Raw genomic sequence first — 18,684 nt, 5'->3', positions numbered from 1 at the left:
GGTGAGGTCATCATAGTACTAAGAGAAACACAGAAGCCAAAACTTATGTCTCCCTCAGTACAGATGCCCAATACACTAACATTGAAGGGACGAAGGTCACACATGAGTATATGTGTGTGTATGTGTGTGTGTGTGTGTGTGTGTGTGTATGTGCATGTGTGTGTATTTTTCATCTGCTGAACACCATAGACCTGCCTTAATTCCCACATCCTAGGCCACTGCATCACAGTGATTTCTCCATCCTCACAAAGTCCACAATGGACAATGGGTGAGTTCTCTTCTCATCTTCCCAATCACATGAGAGTTATGCAGCAGCCAGCTGGCACAGGAGAATGACAGCTGATTGTACACCTCGTGTCTCAGCTATAGTGATTATCACTTGGCAACTTGAAATGGACTATGAAATCCACATGTGAAAATTTAGTTATTGCTAAAATTTAGGACTTCCCCTCCTCAAAAGAAAAGGCTGCTAAAATCTTCCAGTACATCACTAAATGTAAGAGAACTAAAATAAATTTCAGCCCATCAAAAGAAAATATATTCTATCTATGTAGGAAGAAACTCCTGTCCTACTAAGGATAAGAAATGCCACCAGATGGCCTATAGGGTCCTTTCTCCATCAATTGTAGGCTAGGCCTTCTGATTGAGTTCATGTCTAAGAGAAACAAAGGAGGCAAAGCTTTTACCAGCACGGAAAATATTCTCAAGCTCATGGATCAAGAATCAATAGTTCTAGGTTTGCTTTCTAAAAGGGATCACACCCTTCATGACTCTAGCCATAATACAATATCTTGAGAAATTACATACCAGTCTTATCTTTTGTGGTTTCTATGAACCCCCAATGAGAAAACAAGGAAATATCCAGTTTGGGAACAAACAATTTGACAAATATTTGGCTTGTCACTGTGTCTTGTAATAGGAACAATTCAGAGAAAAATAGAGGATGCAAAAGCTATAAAAGATGCTACAGAACCTAGCTCTACCTTTTAACTTTATTATCATTCTTCATTGTTAAAGATCTGATAATGGCACTTCTAAGATCTCAAGAATCTATGTCTTTTCAAGTCCTATAGATGTTTTCTTCCATTTACATTTGGGCAAACAACTTTTATTTGGCAGGGTCAACAGATAATCATGATTATTTTTGGAGGTTGTTCGGCTATCTGGTGGTTGCTACACATCTGCTAGAAATAAAAGGTTGTTCCATTTCACAAAATTAGTCAGAGTTATGAAGACAGATTCTTCAAGTCAACTACAAGGATTCTGAGTCAGTATGTGAAAATCTGACATTAATATTTCTATCAGGATCTCTGATGAAGTTGATGTTACCAAAATGTGCATGTTGGTCATTAGTAGAAATACATATAAACTACCAAGCTACTATTTTAAGCTCTGTATCAAAGGATGTCTTTAGAACAAAACATATACCAAGCTCTTCACTCTCTATTTATTACCTATGATCCATTTAGTCAAATAAAACTAGATAAAGCATTTAATAACTCACACTGGAATAAGCTGTTACCTTACTGGTAGGTACCTCCTGACCTCATTTAGTTTCAAGTTTTGAATGGTGTAGAGAAAATACATATTTATCTGAGTTCAACTTATTTTCAAGGCTCATGAATGGTGGTTTCATTTCTTTCAGGACTTCTATTGAAAGCTAATTATATATTTATAAGTAAACCAGATAATGTAGATGCCCTTCCTATATAACTCCTTAAGAAACAGTTATGGCACCTAGATTGTCACAACCATATGAGACTTCATTAGGCATCAAAAAGTAGAATGAGAGTGAAAGAAAGCTGAAGGCATTTATTCAAAACTTTTTGAAGGGCTGGGAAGGTAGCTCAGTGGTAGAGCGCTTGCCTTGCATGCCTGAGGTCCTGGGTTCGATTCCTCAGCACCACATAAGCAAAAAAAGAAAAAAGCCGGAAGTGGTGCTGTGGCTCAAGTGGTAGAGTGCTAGCATTGAGCTGAAGAGCTGAGGGACAGCACCCAGGCCCAGAGTTCAGGCCCCACAACTGGACCCTCCTCCAAAAAAACAAACAAAAAGAAAACTTTTCAAGCTATGACAACATCATGAACACATCTTAAAATTTTATCATTTATATTGTCCAGAAGGAAACATATTCATTACTTGACTCATGTAACTGTTGCTCCCTTGTATATCACCTTTACAATAAGATTTTTTTAGTTATCATTTATTATTTTATGATATTCAGTAGGAGTTCCAGTGTTGAGAATTAAATGATTGGTTTTGTCAGCAATCTATTCTGGTAACCAAAACCAAAACTACTCTTGGTTTTCAATTGTGAGCAAAACTATCCCACACAAATCTTCTGCTGTCTCATTAAGATATAAACTTACAAAAAATCTGGTAAGCGTAAGGTTGCTTATACAAATCCACCAACCTACTTCTGGTAGAGTGGCCATAAAAGATTACTGAAGTTCTCAAGGAATTTCAAAATCAGATAGTTTTGGGGAAATGCATTTTTATCTGAGTGAAGCTTCTTTTCAAAGTTCATCATTTGTGTCAACTGATCTGATTTTGAAACCCTTCCCACAGAATTAGAGAACTTGTTCTAAAAAAGACACCTCATTCATTTGGCACAGATAAGGCAAAATAGTTGTTGTTACAGCATAATCAGATGTAGTATCACTAGTGACATTCAGACAATGATTCTGCCTTCTACACCCCCCAACCCCGCCTCCTGTCCCCTCCTACCCGCCCCCACACACATACCATGATTTGGCAAAAGTTATACAGTGGAGGATTATCTTAAGCTTTACTTTTCCTGATGTCATTTCTTTTCAGATATAGCTATATTCACACACACAGAAAAATAAATGCACATACCTTTTTTCTGAATCACTTGCAAACACTTGTAGAGATGATACTTCCTTAATAAACTTTCAGGATACTTTTCATTTTCACAATAATAGAATAGTTACCAATGATACCGTATTATCATTGAACAAATACCCTGCAATAGAAATCTCTATCTTTTCCCAATAATGTGTTTACAGCTTCATTCTTGTAGGACTGGATGGAGAATCACATGCAGCATTTATTCATCATTGCCTGTATTTATTTCATCTTCAGACACTATGTTGGCATGGTATTGTAAGACATTGAAGGAGCACAACTCAGCTTTGTCCAGATGGCCCTTCATTTTCTCATGTTATATTCAGATTCAACACTGTGGCAGTATTGCCTAGATGATGTCATGTCCCTTTCTCAGTACACATGGATTCAGTTTGTACCACTATTACTAATATTAAAGTGATCAGTTGGAACAGGCAATGTCTGTCAAATGTTTCCATTTTAATGACATTCATTTCACCTTTGTAAGCAGTAAATAATCTGTGGGTGATATTTTACACACTTGTGAATATTCTCTTGCTTAACATCCTTTACTCTAGTGGTTTTAGCATTTCTTGACGACTCTTGCCTAGTCTTATGGTGAATGGAAAGTAAGCAGTATGCCTAAAACACTGTCTATATTAGAGAGAGAGAGAGAGAGAGAGAGAGAGAGAGAGAGAGAGAGAGAGAGAGAGAGAGAGAGAGAGAGAGAGAGAGAGAGTCCAATAGAACCACCCATTAACTCATATACAGAAAAACTATTTATTAGGATTGTTCTTCTTATTGCTTAATCCTTCTAATTTGTGAGATAATACATTACTAGTAGATAACTCTCAAGTACATCTGTCAGTTATTTTTCTAGAACAAATGATAGGTGCAAGGATGAAAATGCAGTTAGATGAATTATGAATAACTTAACAACAATAACATACTGCTCTGAATCAGTGGGCTCTGGGGCAGAGACACTTAAGTACATCAAGTGCCCATATGTTCTCTGAATTTGCCAGTCATCATTGCAGCTGGAGGAATCAGGGAACTAGTTCTAGCCAATGGCAAGTGAGTGGAATTGGCAATGTGCCTTTGTGCTGAAGCTCCAGCAGCCCATGCATGGCCCTTGTCTCTCTCCTTTGCCTCAGCAGTGACTGAGGAGACTAAGAATTAAAATTATGAGCCATAGCATGGACACTGCCTGGGTTGCTAAATCACTGCACCGACAACAGCTGTGCGAGAGAGTGGCTTGACCCACTGAGGACTTTGCATAAATGAAATAAACTGCTCTGTGCATGCTGCAGCAACTAGAGGCTTATTACCAGAGTGAACGTCTCGCCTGTCCCAAATAATGTCTTTAAAGGCCAACTTTCATTTTCATCAATATTCTGCATTTTGTAAGAACATTTTTGGGCAAGGCCAGTAGTTTATTAATTTTTCTTTGGTAGGAACTCAGCAGGTGATGAAGACATTCTAGTTACCCACTGATCAACCTTTCTTACCCTTTCCCTGATACCTGCTTTACTTTGGCAGTGCCAATGTCCAACTATAAAAGCTAAAAAGGTTAGCTCTTTTCAGCTATTGGTATATTAGAGCTGGCTTATGCCAGTTCACGAGAGCCTTTTGGGGGGTTTGTTTTGTTTTGTTTTTATTTATTTACTTTTTGCAAGCCAGCTGACATATCATCCATAGCTTAAAATTGGCCATGGCAGGAGTCTTTATACTGAGGAAACTGGAAAGTGGTATAAATCAGTCCTTTTCCCTTCCTTCTTCCTCTTCTCAGTGCCTTCTCAGTGCACCCCCCCCATACATAACCCTCCTGAAAGAGAGCTGGTTATTGAATTCTCCCCTATCCCTGCCCTGTAAGGCTCTGCTAAGACTAGCAGATGGACATGTGAGCATCTCCAATAGGACTTGAGAAGAAATTGGATATAAGATTTCAAGAAGGGCTCCTCTCTGAAAATGGTATACATAGCCAAAGAGATGTGTATCTATAATCACTTAATGACAGGCACCAGAATGCTCATTAAACACTAATCATAGTCCAAAGTGGCACCTAAGCAAATGTTCATCAACAGTATAATGGACAATAGGATATATAGTCCATAGCAGTGAAAAGAATTTCTACTTACATACATAAACAACTGTTGATCTCACAAAAATAGTGAGTAAAAGTTGTCAACACAATCTAACTGCATGTGATTCCACTGACGTTCAAAACAAGTTAATCTCCGATGTTAGGAATGAAGTTAGGTGGGGAGAAGAATAGACAAAGGGAGAGCAAAGGGTGGGAAAATGTAATCACACTATTCAAAGTATATATGTGAACTAGATTGCTTGAGGAAATAGAAGTGGGGGTGGGGAGGATGATGAAAGGGGTGACATTAATTAAGATTCATTGTACTCACAGACTGGCATGGTGAACTGAAACCCCTTTGTACAGCTACTTAAGGATATTTACTTTGTCTACTCCTTGCCCCTTGGCTCATCCCCACCCCCACCTGAGTGCCCACTTTCTGGTGTTTTATTTTGCTTAACTTTGATTTTTGCCTTTCTAAGGAATTAACACTATTGGAGATCTCCCTTAAATTGACTATATTTCAGTTAATACATTTGTATACATGAATGAAGAGAAGAGGAAGAAAATGCAGTCAAGAATCCAATGAATATCCTACAAAATTAACAAGCACGAGGGAAGTGGTGGGTGAAGGAGGGATAGTTGAGAATATTGAAAAGGGTGCCAGGATTAAGAAATAGTACACTCATAAGCTTTGCTCAAGGACAGCTCCTTTGTACAACTACTTAAAGACAATAAAATAAAATAAAATCTTAAAGAAATGACATCATACAACTAGTTACTTTTTGATAAGGTAATGATTGGAATGAGAAATGTTTAAGATTCCTTGGGTACCAATTGTATTCTGCTTCTGGATCTGGATTCTGGATGATCAGTGTGTGAAACTACATCAATCCATATACTCATGTAAGATATTTTCTTCATTAATTTGTATTAAAAGAGAGAAGTTGAGAGATGAGAGACTGACTTTTCATTCTGGCATTAAGTATGGTTAATGGCACAAGATCTAGGTGCCCAGAACATTGGCAGCTTTCTTCTGCCACCCAGTGCAAACCGCAGAGTACAACGATTGGTGCTCAGGATGTGTCACCCATCTTCCCACCTTGGAGCCTTCTCTGAGCCTCCAGTTTTGGTAATAGGAAGTATCTTTTTTGTTAGACCACACGTAGTTATGTCATGAAAATTACCTGACTGTGGATGGAGATAGTCTTTGATATTATATGAAGAAAAAATGTTTGAAAGACAGGTTTCCCAAGGAAGAATGGATAACCTGTTTAGATACATGATTTTAATACTGTATGTAATTATCAACAAAGCTATTCTCATTATTTAGTTCCTGTCTGCTGTTCCTGTCTGCTCAAGCATCACCCCCTCAGTACCAGTCTTCCTCCTTTATCTTCTTCAGCACACTTAATGTCCGCAATTATATTATCTTTCTCTGTCAGGGTCTGTTTTATCTATCTCCTTTATTTTTTTTTCTCTGTCTCCTTTAATGTGGCCTTCCTAATATCTAAACTGGAGCATGGCAGAGTGCAATCAATAAGGATTTTTAAATAAGTAAATAATGAGAGAATACACATTGCAGGGAAATATAAATTAACCATCTTTGAATAGATTTTGGTTCCCTCCACCCTTATTCCTTCAATTCATCCTTTTGCTTGCCTCTGCTTCTTTCTATTACACACAGACTAAGCAAGTCTGTCCCATTATAAGTCTGTTCTGTCTCACTGGTACCTTGGATTCAAGAAGTTGTCATAGGATATTGAATTGTAGTCTGTTTTTTACAAGAGGATTTTTAAAAAAATCAATAGCTATGCTTTCCTAACAGCTGATATTTTCAAAATACCATAGTAACAAACATCCCTTTTACAAGGAAAAGACAGGAAGAACACAGAAGTAGAACTTATTAAGCCTGAATTTTGACTCCTCAGAAACCCAGCATAACAAATCTTTTTTTGAAAAATGAAAGTTAAGGCAAATGGAGAAAGTGACTTGACCTGCAACATAGGCAAATCAACAAGGCAGAACACCTTCTCCAAAGATGGACAGGAGGCAATCTTCACTCTCAGTCAGTACAGTAAGTGCTATCTGTGACATCTGTCCATGAAGAAAAGACACCCTTGAAATGAAAGACAGAAATTTCCCTAGTCCCTCTCCATCCCTTGCCAGGGTGCATTCCTACCCAACTGTCCCTATGACATGCTCTCCCCTTTAGCTATCACTAAAAATACTTCATTATTAAGCTGCTACAGGGTGAAGACTTTGACTTTGACATAATTTATCAGATCTGGCTGTAGCTCTCTCCCTCTCTTTTTTCTACTTCCAATGATGCTGTGAACTCTTCCCCTCAAAATTGAATCTGACAATTGCAAACTAAAGAGATTTAAGAGAACAAATGGTCTCCAAGCTATCCTTCAAGCCCGGTTAGACAGACTTAATGTATCTTTAGCTCAGCTAAGAGCTAGAAAGCACATTAAAGGTACACAGTAAATTGAAACACTTCAACAAAAGCAATGAAATGGGATAACTTCACCTTTCTTCCCCTAAATATTTGGCAGCTTTTCCTCTTCTCTTAAATCTGTTTTAAACCACCAGCCAGCCATTGCTCATCTGATGTGACCTCTGGTATTGAAATGAAATATTGTAGAGGGAGCAGCTCCTTAAAACTAAATGTGGGACAAGGAAATCATTAGTAACTTCATTGGAGAATATAGAGCCAGTAGGTTGTGGGATGTGTGCAAAAGTATATAAATAATTCTTCTGAAGAGTTTTGCTCTGAAGGTGAAAAAAGTAAGGTGGTTCCCTGAAAGGGCTGGAGTGAAAAGAATTTCTATTTTAGGTAGGAAGGAATAAGGACAGAATGATGTCCTCCCAAAGAGAGGGCAAAATGGCACTGAGCTTCAGAGGAGTGGTTGTGCTCTTACCAGGAACAGAAGTAATTCATTCTGAGGAACAAGAGTGAGGCAAACAGCCCAAGTGTAGATGGGAAGTCTGCTGTGTGATGGGAGCATGTTGTCCCATTTGGATGGTTTCTAATTTTCTTAATGAAATAAGAACCGCAGCTAGGAATAGGAATGAGAGAAGAACAGAGTGAATGGACTCATGGAAATATTACTGGATACTCAGCAGCTCTAATAACTTGATAGGGATTTGTTGTCATGACTGTCAAGTGAAGCTAACCAGCATAATGATATGTTGTTGCTGTAAAAAAAAAACAAAAACCTGTGTTTAGTTGGGCAAGTGTACACCATGTATAGGAGAAGGACTGAAGACAATCAGGGTTGCCAAGTGAATACAAAAAGACAAAGGAGCATTATGTGCATGGTGAATGCAAAAGAATAATTATAGCAATGGAGACTAGACTTGAAGCAGGTAGAAAATGAGGACATGACTGATATGAAGAACAGTGGAAGGTCATAGGATCCGTGGACTTCAGGTCACGTTGGGGCTAAAGATTTATTGAAGTTGAGAAACCAAGGCTCTCAAGAAGGGATTCTCATTGGCGTGCAGGATCTGAAGTTGGTATCAACGTGGAATCAAGTGGTCAAGGAGAGACAACAGAGATGGTCACTTATTTTGAAAACCAGCATAGGGACAAACAATTCACACTGGAGCTGATTCTAAGGGATGGATGAAGCTATCTAGTAAGGCAAAGATAAGAAAAAGGACATTGGAAGCTGCTAAGCATGACAGTATGGAAGAAAAGATACTGAAAATAAGATTTCTTTCGGCAGCCATAGCAGTGATCAGGATTCATAAGGCATATAAAATTTTTAAATTATTATTATTATTGGTTATCCTTGAATTTTTCTCTCCAACACACTTTTCAGATAAACAGCTAAGATTCAAAGAGGTAGAGGAATTTGCCTAAAAGTCACATAGCTCTAATATGAATACCTTGCCTAATATTTCTATACCCTTTATGTCTGTTGAACTGTATTGAAATGACATAGGTTAAAAATGGTCAAATATTGTAAATTTTAAGAAGCTCAACCTAATGCTTTCTGGCTTTCTTTGCAAAACAACTGCATATAGAAAAAACTATGTAATAGAGTGTTTAGAAAGAGTAGACATCAATAATGTGCCAAAGTAAATTACTACCTACTTATTCCTCCATCATTTTCTAAATTTTATCAAGAAAATGTTTCTAGGAAACAGTGTGAAGTTGACAACAAAGAATTTCCTACAACTGAAGCTAAATATAACCTCTAGTAAGGAAATGATACAGCAGCCAAGGCAATGGTTAAAAATGAACCGCCTGAAGCTTTGAGCAAGAGATTAGTGGTGACCCTCAAAACTTTAGGTGACCGGGAAGAGATGTAAGTGGATTATGATTATAAATACAATGCTTATGGCTAAGGAATTACACTGCTTAAATAGGAAGAAGAGAATGGTCAGCCAGGTGTCTATAAAAAAAATAAATAAAAACAGAGTTAAATCCAAGACAGAAGGTTTTACAGTTCATCTCTTAGGTGTAGTATTCCTGGCTCCCTTGGAATGAATGCTGCTGTCTCCAGAGCTCAATGACACCTTCCACAAAGCTCCCGTCACTGCCTCTGAAAGTTCCCATCTCCTTGTGGTGATAACTTGGCTTCTCATGATATATGACCAAAAATAGAAATGTTTTTTTTTTTTACTTTGAGCATACAGAAGTGGAATTCCTAAGGTTATAGTCCCCATTTATTACTTCTCATATGCTAGTCTCTATTATTTGTTGAATATAGCTAGTGCAAATTTATGCTTGGAAACTAATGAGGTAGATGCTGTGGGGAATATCCAAATCCCCTAGGTTGGCCAATAGAGGCCTTCCTTACATGCCAAAGGAGTATTTGCCCCTTCTGCCCGAGGACTGCAAATGTGGAGGCAGAGATGCTCAGCTTGTGAGCAGGACAAATCGGATGTGCCAGGCCACAAACAGTAAAGAAATATCTCTCCCCCACCCCAGGGATGGGAAGGGGAAACAAAGGAGGAGGCAACAATACTTGATAAGAAATATACTCATTACCTTGCCCATGTAATTGTAACCCCTCTGTACAGTATTTTCACAATTAAAAAAAAATATCCCTCAATCAGCAGGAGCAAGTATGGGATTAAAAAATAACTCATTCTGCTCACCCCTCAGTTGGAAAACTGAGGCCGACTCTGCACTGTCTCCCTGGGGATTTTTCAAAGACACACAAAGATAAAGAATTTAACATGCCTTCAAAATCAAATCACCAGCCAGGTGCCGGTGGCTCACACCTGTAATCCTAGCTACTCAGGAGGCTGAGATCTGAGGATTGCGGTTCAAAGCCCACGCAAGAAAGTTCTTGAGACTCTTATCTCCAATAAACCACTAGAAAACAGAAGTAGTGCTGTGGCTCAAGTGGTAGCGCGCTTGCCTTGAGCCAGTGAGCTGAAGGATAGCACACAGGCCCAGAGTTCAAGCCCCACGACTGACAAAAATGAAAAAAAAAATCAAATCCCTATAATGGCTATTCAATAATATATAAAAGATGACCCAACAGGATCCATCTAGAAGATAAGCTAGATTTTCAAACAAACAAACAAAAAAAAAAAACAAATTGACATGCACGTATATACACACCCACACACACACAAACACAGACATAGCTTATAAGTTACATAGCTTACATCAGTGTACTATAATCAACAGGAGCAATCATAGAAAGAGACTCCTATCTGCCTCACATTAAATCTCTAAGCTCTATTATATATAACCATTAGATAGTGCCTATGAGCATAATACAGTTACATGTTACGGTCCCCTCCCATTTGTCTGGAGATCACACTTTATAATTAGATCAATAAGTAAAAATGAAAAATCCCAAAGTAAATTACATCTTAACTTGGTGTGGCTGGGAAGTATATGCAAAAATAAATAAATAAACCCAGAAAGGAAAGAAGGAATATTAAGCGGGAGTAGAGTGGTTGACATTAGGATAGAGGCCAGTATAATAGATGGCAGAGTTGGAGGCTAAGGTACCTGTGTGACTATCATTTAAGTTCCCGCAATAACAGCATAAGGTTAATGTGTGCCATTTTGTTTCAGGTAAAGAAAAACAAAGACTTGAGGTTACAGCTGATGTGAACAGGGGTAAGCAGCAGAGTTGAGATGTATGTCCTGAGTGTCAGTTCATGCTCTTCATCTACCCTCTCCTCTTGTACCTTTCTTGGTAGAGGACAGAGCTGGGGAAAGTAATGGATCAGAAATACCAAGGGATGGACAGAGGAAGTGATGGAGGAGTAAACAGGATGAAAGGAGAAAGCTGCTCATGCTGACAAAGGAGAGATCACAGCAGTGCTAAGAGAGTGCCCAGCAGTTTTGAGACCTGGCCTGGAATGAAACCCATCTGTTCATATAAACATCTCAGTGAGTGGGAATGTGCTCTCTCCTAGAGGAGTTTGGGAAAGAGGAGGAGCAGAGATAGTCCTAGTGTTTCTTTTAAAGTAAAAGGTAAACATCTATGTTTGGAGAAAATGCCTATAACTGAAACAGGAGAAAATGTAGACACTATTTCATGCCTGCTAGAGTTCCTAAAACTGACTACACAATCAACTCCAAGTGGTACTGAGGGTGTGGAAGACATGGATATCTCAGACACCAATAGTACATCAACTTTATTATCCAGACATTATGTTACTCAGTATTCACCAAAAGAAACAGAATATGTACTACTGTGAATAGACACTTTATGAGTAATAGCAATAAAATTTAGATACAGGTTTAATATCCCTTGTCTTGAGTGCTTAGTGTCTCAGATTTTGTATCCTTTTTTTTTGCTGACTTTGGAACATTTTCATAGACAAAAGTGATAACATTTGTCATCTATTTTCATCATCTAGAAAGAATTAGTGATTGTGGAAGGTGTTCAGAAAGGAGGAAGGAAGAAAAACATCTGGGAAACAAAAATTGAGATGCAAGTCTAATCACAAAACTTATATTTCATATACATTTATGCACATTGCCTGAAGATAAATGGCTACAATATTTTCAGTATGTCTGTTTTGACTAAGACTTCTTGCCACATGAGCTCAGGAATAACATCTCCAACTTGTGATGACATGTTCCTGCTCAGAAAGGTCTGCCTTGGAGAGAATTTTGGATTTCAGATTTTCAAATTAGTGAGGCTCAGCCTGTTTAACCCAGATTCATCAGAGGAATTGCAGTACAGTCATACCTTGGGATACCACTTAGCAAAGAAAAGAAGGAACTAATGATAGCCTACAACAATGACCTCAGGGCATCTGAACAAGCCCAGCAGCACATGTTTTCTGGAACAGGCTAAGCTAATTAAGGATGACAGAAGTCAGATCCATGGCTGCCTGTCGGGGTGATAGTGGATGACTAGAAGGGGACATGAGGGATATTTTTAGGGTGATGCAAACATGCTATCTTGATTGCAACGTGGTTATACATATGTATACATTTGTGCAGACTCATACAGCTATAAAATTTAGATCTGTGCCTGTCTCTAAGTGTAAATTACACAAAAATTTTAAGGAGAATATGAGCTACTCTGCTTATTATGACAGGAGTACATCTGGATAACTTATTTGTTGCAGCCTCTGATTTAACTGAAGTTGTCGAGTAGTGCCATTCAATGGACACAGCCCCCGTGGCTCCCTCTTCCCTACTAAATAATTTCCTCAAAGTACCCCACTGTCATGTTCCCATGGTATTAAATGGTGCAATTATAGATGAATCCTTTGATCGTCCTTCCAGTACAGAATATCAGCACACATATGTCTTTTAGACAGAATATTGAGGCTAAACTGTACTTCTACCTGGCTAACTTGTTAGAATTTCTCCTCATATGAATATTAAAAATTATCTTTGGGGAACCAGTGGTTATTTATGTCTAGTTCTTCCAGTATAACGTAAATTTCTTTTTCTTCACTCTGTAAATAGTGAACTTATGTAATTCATTATGAGAGGGAAATCTTAAACTTTGGATATGACCTAATGAAGAAACAGTGATTGTGGAGTTTGTACAAGTGGAATATAGAGCTTGGGGCTATACTTCTTGAGAGAATTTGGACTAAAGATACCTAGCTAAGTTAGTGCTGGACTCCCAATGCATCAAAACTATGAGATTGAAAATAATAATACTTGTTATTTTAAGTCAATAAATTTGAAAATAATTTACTTCATGGCAATTAAGTAGATTCACTATACATTAATGGTACAATATATACCAGGAAGAAAACAACAAAATGGAAAGAAGTAGAAAGCTACTAGTGCTGTTTCAGGTTTGGCAGTGGGGAAGGACCTCTGTGAGTTTATTTCACTCCAAACATAAAAAATATGAGACAAGGTAAGTGTTCTTCAGATGTGGTAGCACAGAAATAGCTGATTCTCTTGATCAACCAGTTACAGTGATGAAATAAAGATTAAATTGATTAGAATAAAATAAGGATTAAAGAACCATGGCATGCATATGCCTTCTCGAAAGCTTAGAAAGGAGAACACAGGTGATGCCAAGAGAGAGTTTGAATGAGACATGCTTGTGTCATTGATGATGATGGTGGGCGATCTGTTGAAATGGGAGGTGTTAGTTCATGCATTTATGAGGATGGATAAAAATCTATAAGGAAGGAGAGAATCATCAAGGTGAGTATGCACAAACAAGGGCACAAATTAATCAGATAGGAATTTGTTTTCAACATTACAAGAAAAGATAAGCAGAATTGCATTGAGATCTGTGGACATGAGGGTAAAAGAATTCCTGGCTAATGCTTTTATTAGTACGGTAAAATCCCCTCTGTAAGTGCAGTCTAATTTCTAATTATGTAACTATTAATTGAAACATTAACTAAAAGAACCCCCATTTTTACATTTAATTTGCTGATTCGAGGTTTTGAGTCTTACTTGCTCATAGATATAACCTCCCATGAATCTGATTAAGGTTTCCAGTGTCACTTTTAAATATTTTCATTTTTTTGCTACATTTAGTTCTTTAACCTGACTTAGTTTGCTATATAGTAGGAAGCATAGATAATCTTTCTATAGGGAATTATCCTATTTATTGGATAATTCATCCTCCCCACACTAATTGAAAATGTTAGTCATAGTAAATCCTCATACAAACATGAATCTACTTCTGGACTGTAAACTCTTTCTAATGATGCATTGGTGTATTTATGTCTAGACCATACTCTTTCCAGTGTGAAATATAAAATGCACATAAAAATAATAAAATCCACAAAGAAAAAGGTATTCAGTGCACAGGTACAGTTTAATGAATATCTTAGATAACAACTATTTAGGTTGAGACAGAATTACTAGCCCCTCTGAATTCTTTGAAAGTCCCTTTTTCCCATTTATAACCTTTCTGCTTCCTTACACATAATCAATACCCTGATTTGGGAGATAATTATCTTTGTGTTGCCCATTTATATAGCTATGCAATATAGTTAAATTTAGAATTCCCTTATAAAATTATTGTGATAAAATTTGATATCTTGATAGGCTAGCCTTCCCACAACTCTTCTTCTTTTTTAAGCATTTCTTTTTTGCTATACATTCTGACATCAAATTTGATCGTTTGTGAAAGGATATTAGTATTTGGTTGATATTACTTTAAAGTAATGGATTAGGTTTTCTCTGACAGCTTTAAACTTGGTGTTAGTTGGATGGTTGGAGAATTCAGTACCCTCTTTACCATATTTCCTTCCTTCTAAGAATGTTTCTGCAATGTTTAATACTGAATTTAATACTGTGTTTAATATTTTATTAGTAGCCCCTTAAAGCCATTTTCATTATTACAACTGAAAACACTTAATTGCATTTTCAGTAAAATATTACCTACTACAGGCTCTGTTTTTCAATTAGCAGTAAAGGGCAAATGTATCAATATATATTAAACCAAATGATTACAAAAATATGCTTTCCACTAATAGCTCAAAGCACAGTTTTTTCAACTAAAAAGGCACAAAAATATGAGTTCTGAACAAGAATATATATATGAATTCTGAATAGTGGATGTATATATTCATGTTTCATATATATTCATGAATATATAATAAACCAGACTTCTAATTTCCAACAGTAACATTTCTAAGAGAATCTTCTACAGAGCTCCTGCTAACACCAAGCACATTCCCTACATTCTCTGGGGACTGGAGGATGAAGAGTCCAGATTTGTAGGGAAACATTAGTTGTTACTAGCATGGAGTAAAATCATGTGGAAATGCATATTACATAACTCTTCTAGAATCTTTTTCACCTCTATTTTCCTGAACTACTAAATCATACCAAGAAAATAATATATAGATCAGAAAGTAATGTCACACAAGAATAATTTACTTTGGCTCACCATTTCAGTCTGTCATGTTGGGGAGAGCATGGGAGAATAGAATAGTTCACATCATGGCAGTCAGGAAGCAGAGAAAAGATTTTTTAAAAATGGGACAGAGACAAGGCACCAAAAAATCATCCCCCACTGACCCATCTAGATCTCATCTCCTTATGTTTCCAGGACCTCCTAAAACCACACCATCAACTGGCTACTAAATATTTAAGATGTAAGTCTGTGGGAGTGTTACATATTCAAATCATAGCACTGGCATTAATAAATTGTATTAACAAAGATTGTAAAAATTGGCTCATAATTGTTAAACATACTGAATCAATTTTCCTATAGCTGGCAAATTAATGACCATTTAAATTTAAATTATATGACTATTTAACTTATATTTCAATCATCACCATGCCTTCATAGATGCACATATGACATGTATGATTATAACAACGGCAAAGAGACTGAAGTTTGGTGACAAATGGCATTGAATAAAGAATTTAAATGTCCCAGTTGCAAAATGGTTATGACAAAATGTGCTAACTCAACTGCAAGAATCACAACATCTGTTTTGCCATCTTTACAACTTTCTCAAATCCTCTTTTAGTCTCTTCAGTTCCCTCTGTGTGTATCTTCTTTGGGAAGTGATAAAGTTTCAAGTGGAGAAAAGCATTCTCTCTAGAGAGGAAATGCTGAAAATATTTCATTTTATAAAGAACTGCTCAGAGACTGGAATGGCCTAAGATCACTATCTTAAGAAAACAGAAAAGTCAAAGGAGTAGGAAAAGAAGGTATTTGAATTGGTAAATAATGTTCTGCCAGTTACTGAAAAAGTTAGCAATCAATAAAAGGATGGTTGATTCAATTATGTGCTGTTGTATGTAAAAGTAGATCTAGCAGGTTGAAAGAAATGTTTAAATGTGAGAGTGTGTGTGTGTGTGTGTGTGTGTGTGTGTGTGTGTGTGTGTGTGTGTGTGTGTGTGTGTGTGTGTATGAAGGTATTAAAAGGTCACCTTGGAGAGCAGACTCCAGGTCAGAAGGGCTATTCTAGAACAGAATAACCCACACAAACTGAATCACCAGCTGCCTATTGGTCCCATACTCAATCCATGAGAAACACTGTTGCAGAGAAATTTACTTTTTTTTTTTTTTTGTCAGTTGTGGGGCTTGAACTCTGGGCCTGGACGCTGTCACTCAGCTCTTCAGCTCAAGGTTAGTGCTCTACCAATGAGCCACAGCACCACTTCTGGTTTTCTGAGTGGTTTATTAGAGATAAGAGTCTCAAGGACTTTCCTGCCCCAGCTGGCTTTAAGCCACGACCCTCATATCTTAGCCTCTTGAGTAGCTAGGATTACACATGTGAGCCTCCAGCACCCCGTTCACTTGTTTTTTCCTCTATCTGTAATCTGTCCATCCTCCATTCTCATTTCAAAGTCCTGGATGGGGTTGTCCAGATCTTCAAGGGTTAACACCTTCAACCACATTAAAATCCCAGAGAGGAAATTTGACCAAAACAGAGAATACCCTATAGTGTTAGCGTCAACAAGATAACTAGCTAGAAAGTGAGGCTCCTGTGTTAAAAAAAAAAAAAAAAGAAAAAGAAAAAGAAAAGAAAAAAGTATTATTTGAGAGATGTAGAGCAGAGATGAAGATGGTATCACCTTGTAAAATAACAAAAGTCATCATGTCAAATGTCTTGTCTTCTCCTATTCTCTGCTTATATCCAAGCCACTGTCCCTCCCTGGAGGGCTGTTAATACTCCAAGCTGAGCTGTATTAGAAGTTCTCCATGGGCCAATTTGGGCTGAACGAATCATTTATTTGGAAAAGTCTGCTCTGGCTGTCATGCAATTTAGTCAGCCCTTGGCAACTCATACATTGGAGTGTTTCTCTGAGATTTCTACTTGGTGTGCTGTCTTTCTTTATGGAACACTGCATGTGACAGAAGTTATGCCTGTTTCACAACTCTTAGTCCAAGCAAGTGTCACTTTGCTTCATCTTGCTGCCAGGGCTGCATTTCTTGGGGACAGATGGCTATCAAACTGCCCTCCCTTTCAAAATATACAACACATGCCCTTACAACTCAAAGTGAAATACTGGGCTCTTAAAGGTGGTAGCATTTACACTTGAAGTTTAAAAACTCTCTTAACTCTCATTTTTATTCCAAAGGGGAAAAGTTTCCATGAAGTCATTCCTTTCTTGTTATTTCCCCCAAATGTGGCTTATGGAAAGCTTACACTCTTTCCATCAGAGCACTACAAACCAGACTTTCCGGGAACCAGAAAGGACTCACTGAGTCCTTGTGAAGTGAGTGGACACTCTGGTGTCACCCTTGGGATCTCTTTCATGGTCCCATCTATGGTGCTCTGAGAATGACAAGAAAGACCATGAGTTCTTGAAGAAAGCGAACTCTCTCTCCCAATATGCCTCCTGATATTCCAGGAGTGGAAGGAATGAAGCATCCCCTGTCTGTTAACCTCCAGAGATTGGTACAAAGCCACTTCTAAACATCATATGGTTTGGCTTCAGTAAAACAAAAAATGCCCTGGGAAAAATATCAAAAAATAAATTGGCTCATTTTTTCATAAACATGGCCACATACATTTGCAAAAAGATGCCGATGCAAATCAGGAAAGATGGGGTTTTTCCATAGCCAAGACGTGAGCCAATAAGTTAAAATTTGTTTGAAGAAGGTGAAGTGGCTAAAAACTTTGTTTTAGTATTTAGTATTATCTAGTAAATACTCTAGAATCTTTCTACCTCAATTTCCAAATGGCTTTCTCATGACAGGCAGAAGAACTTGTCTCATACTAAGACAAAGCAATAGTATGCCCAAAACTTCCTCTACTGGTTATGGTATTTAGGTGGCTGTTCTCACAAGAGTTTCTTAGCTATGTTGCAACAGAGCTGTGATTTAAGAACTTTTCACAGGTTGTTTATAGGAATTACATTCGCTAGCCCATGAACAAAATAAAGACTTACTTTTTTATGTGAGAATGTAACCAAGACCTTCAAGTTCCTTTTAAGTGGCATGGTTGCTTAAGGCAGACACATCTTTGAACACATTTCCAATTTAACGTTCAAAATGCATAAATGAAGGCAATCCTTTTGAGACTACTTAATAAATAGACCTCAAAGAAAGAAGCTCATAAAAAAATGTTTGCCTGGTAGCTGGAGAATGCAACACCATTTCAGACATGACTGAATTTTCATTTCTGTTTTACTACATGTTGTGGTAGTATTCCCCAGCAATAGAAAGTGAGACTGTGAGGCACTCAGAGGTTACAGGAGATATAATTAACCTGAGATTGCTGTAGCTGGCAAATGAAGCCCTTCCAGGAATCAGGCAGTGGATGACTCAATCAAGCTGCTGGCAGATAGCTAACAGGCAGGTAGCGTAGCTGATACCTGTTCAGAGAAAAGAAACTAAGACAAGCTTGCTTATCTCACAGAGTT

The 18,684-nt window shown here is 37.6% G+C and overlaps 1 protein-coding gene across 4 annotated transcripts in view; it reads right to left on the bottom strand.

The window, feature by feature from the left end:
• The window catches only part of Pak5 (p21 (RAC1) activated kinase 5), a 206,341-nt gene that overhangs the window by 150,085 nt on the left and 37,572 nt on the right, over window positions 1–18,684 (bottom strand). Inside the window, exon 1 of one of the 4 annotated variants that reach the window (XM_070006757.1) lies at window positions 2,858–2,930. The exons of the other annotated variants lie outside the window; for them this stretch is intronic. The gene's annotated coding sequence lies outside the window, so the exon portion shown is untranslated. Of the gene's footprint in view, window positions 1–2,857; window positions 2,931–18,684 lie in introns of those variants that run through there. 4 annotated transcript variants of the gene reach the window in all.

This window comes from Dipodomys merriami, unplaced genomic scaffold (assembly GCF_024711535.1).
Source record: "Dipodomys merriami isolate MVZ:Mamm:240054 unplaced genomic scaffold, mDipMer1.0.p SCAF_7, whole genome shotgun sequence".
Classification (NCBI taxonomy): Eukaryota; Metazoa; Chordata; class Mammalia; order Rodentia; family Heteromyidae; genus Dipodomys; species Dipodomys merriami.
This window is presented reverse-complemented; position numbering and strand designations above follow the sequence as displayed.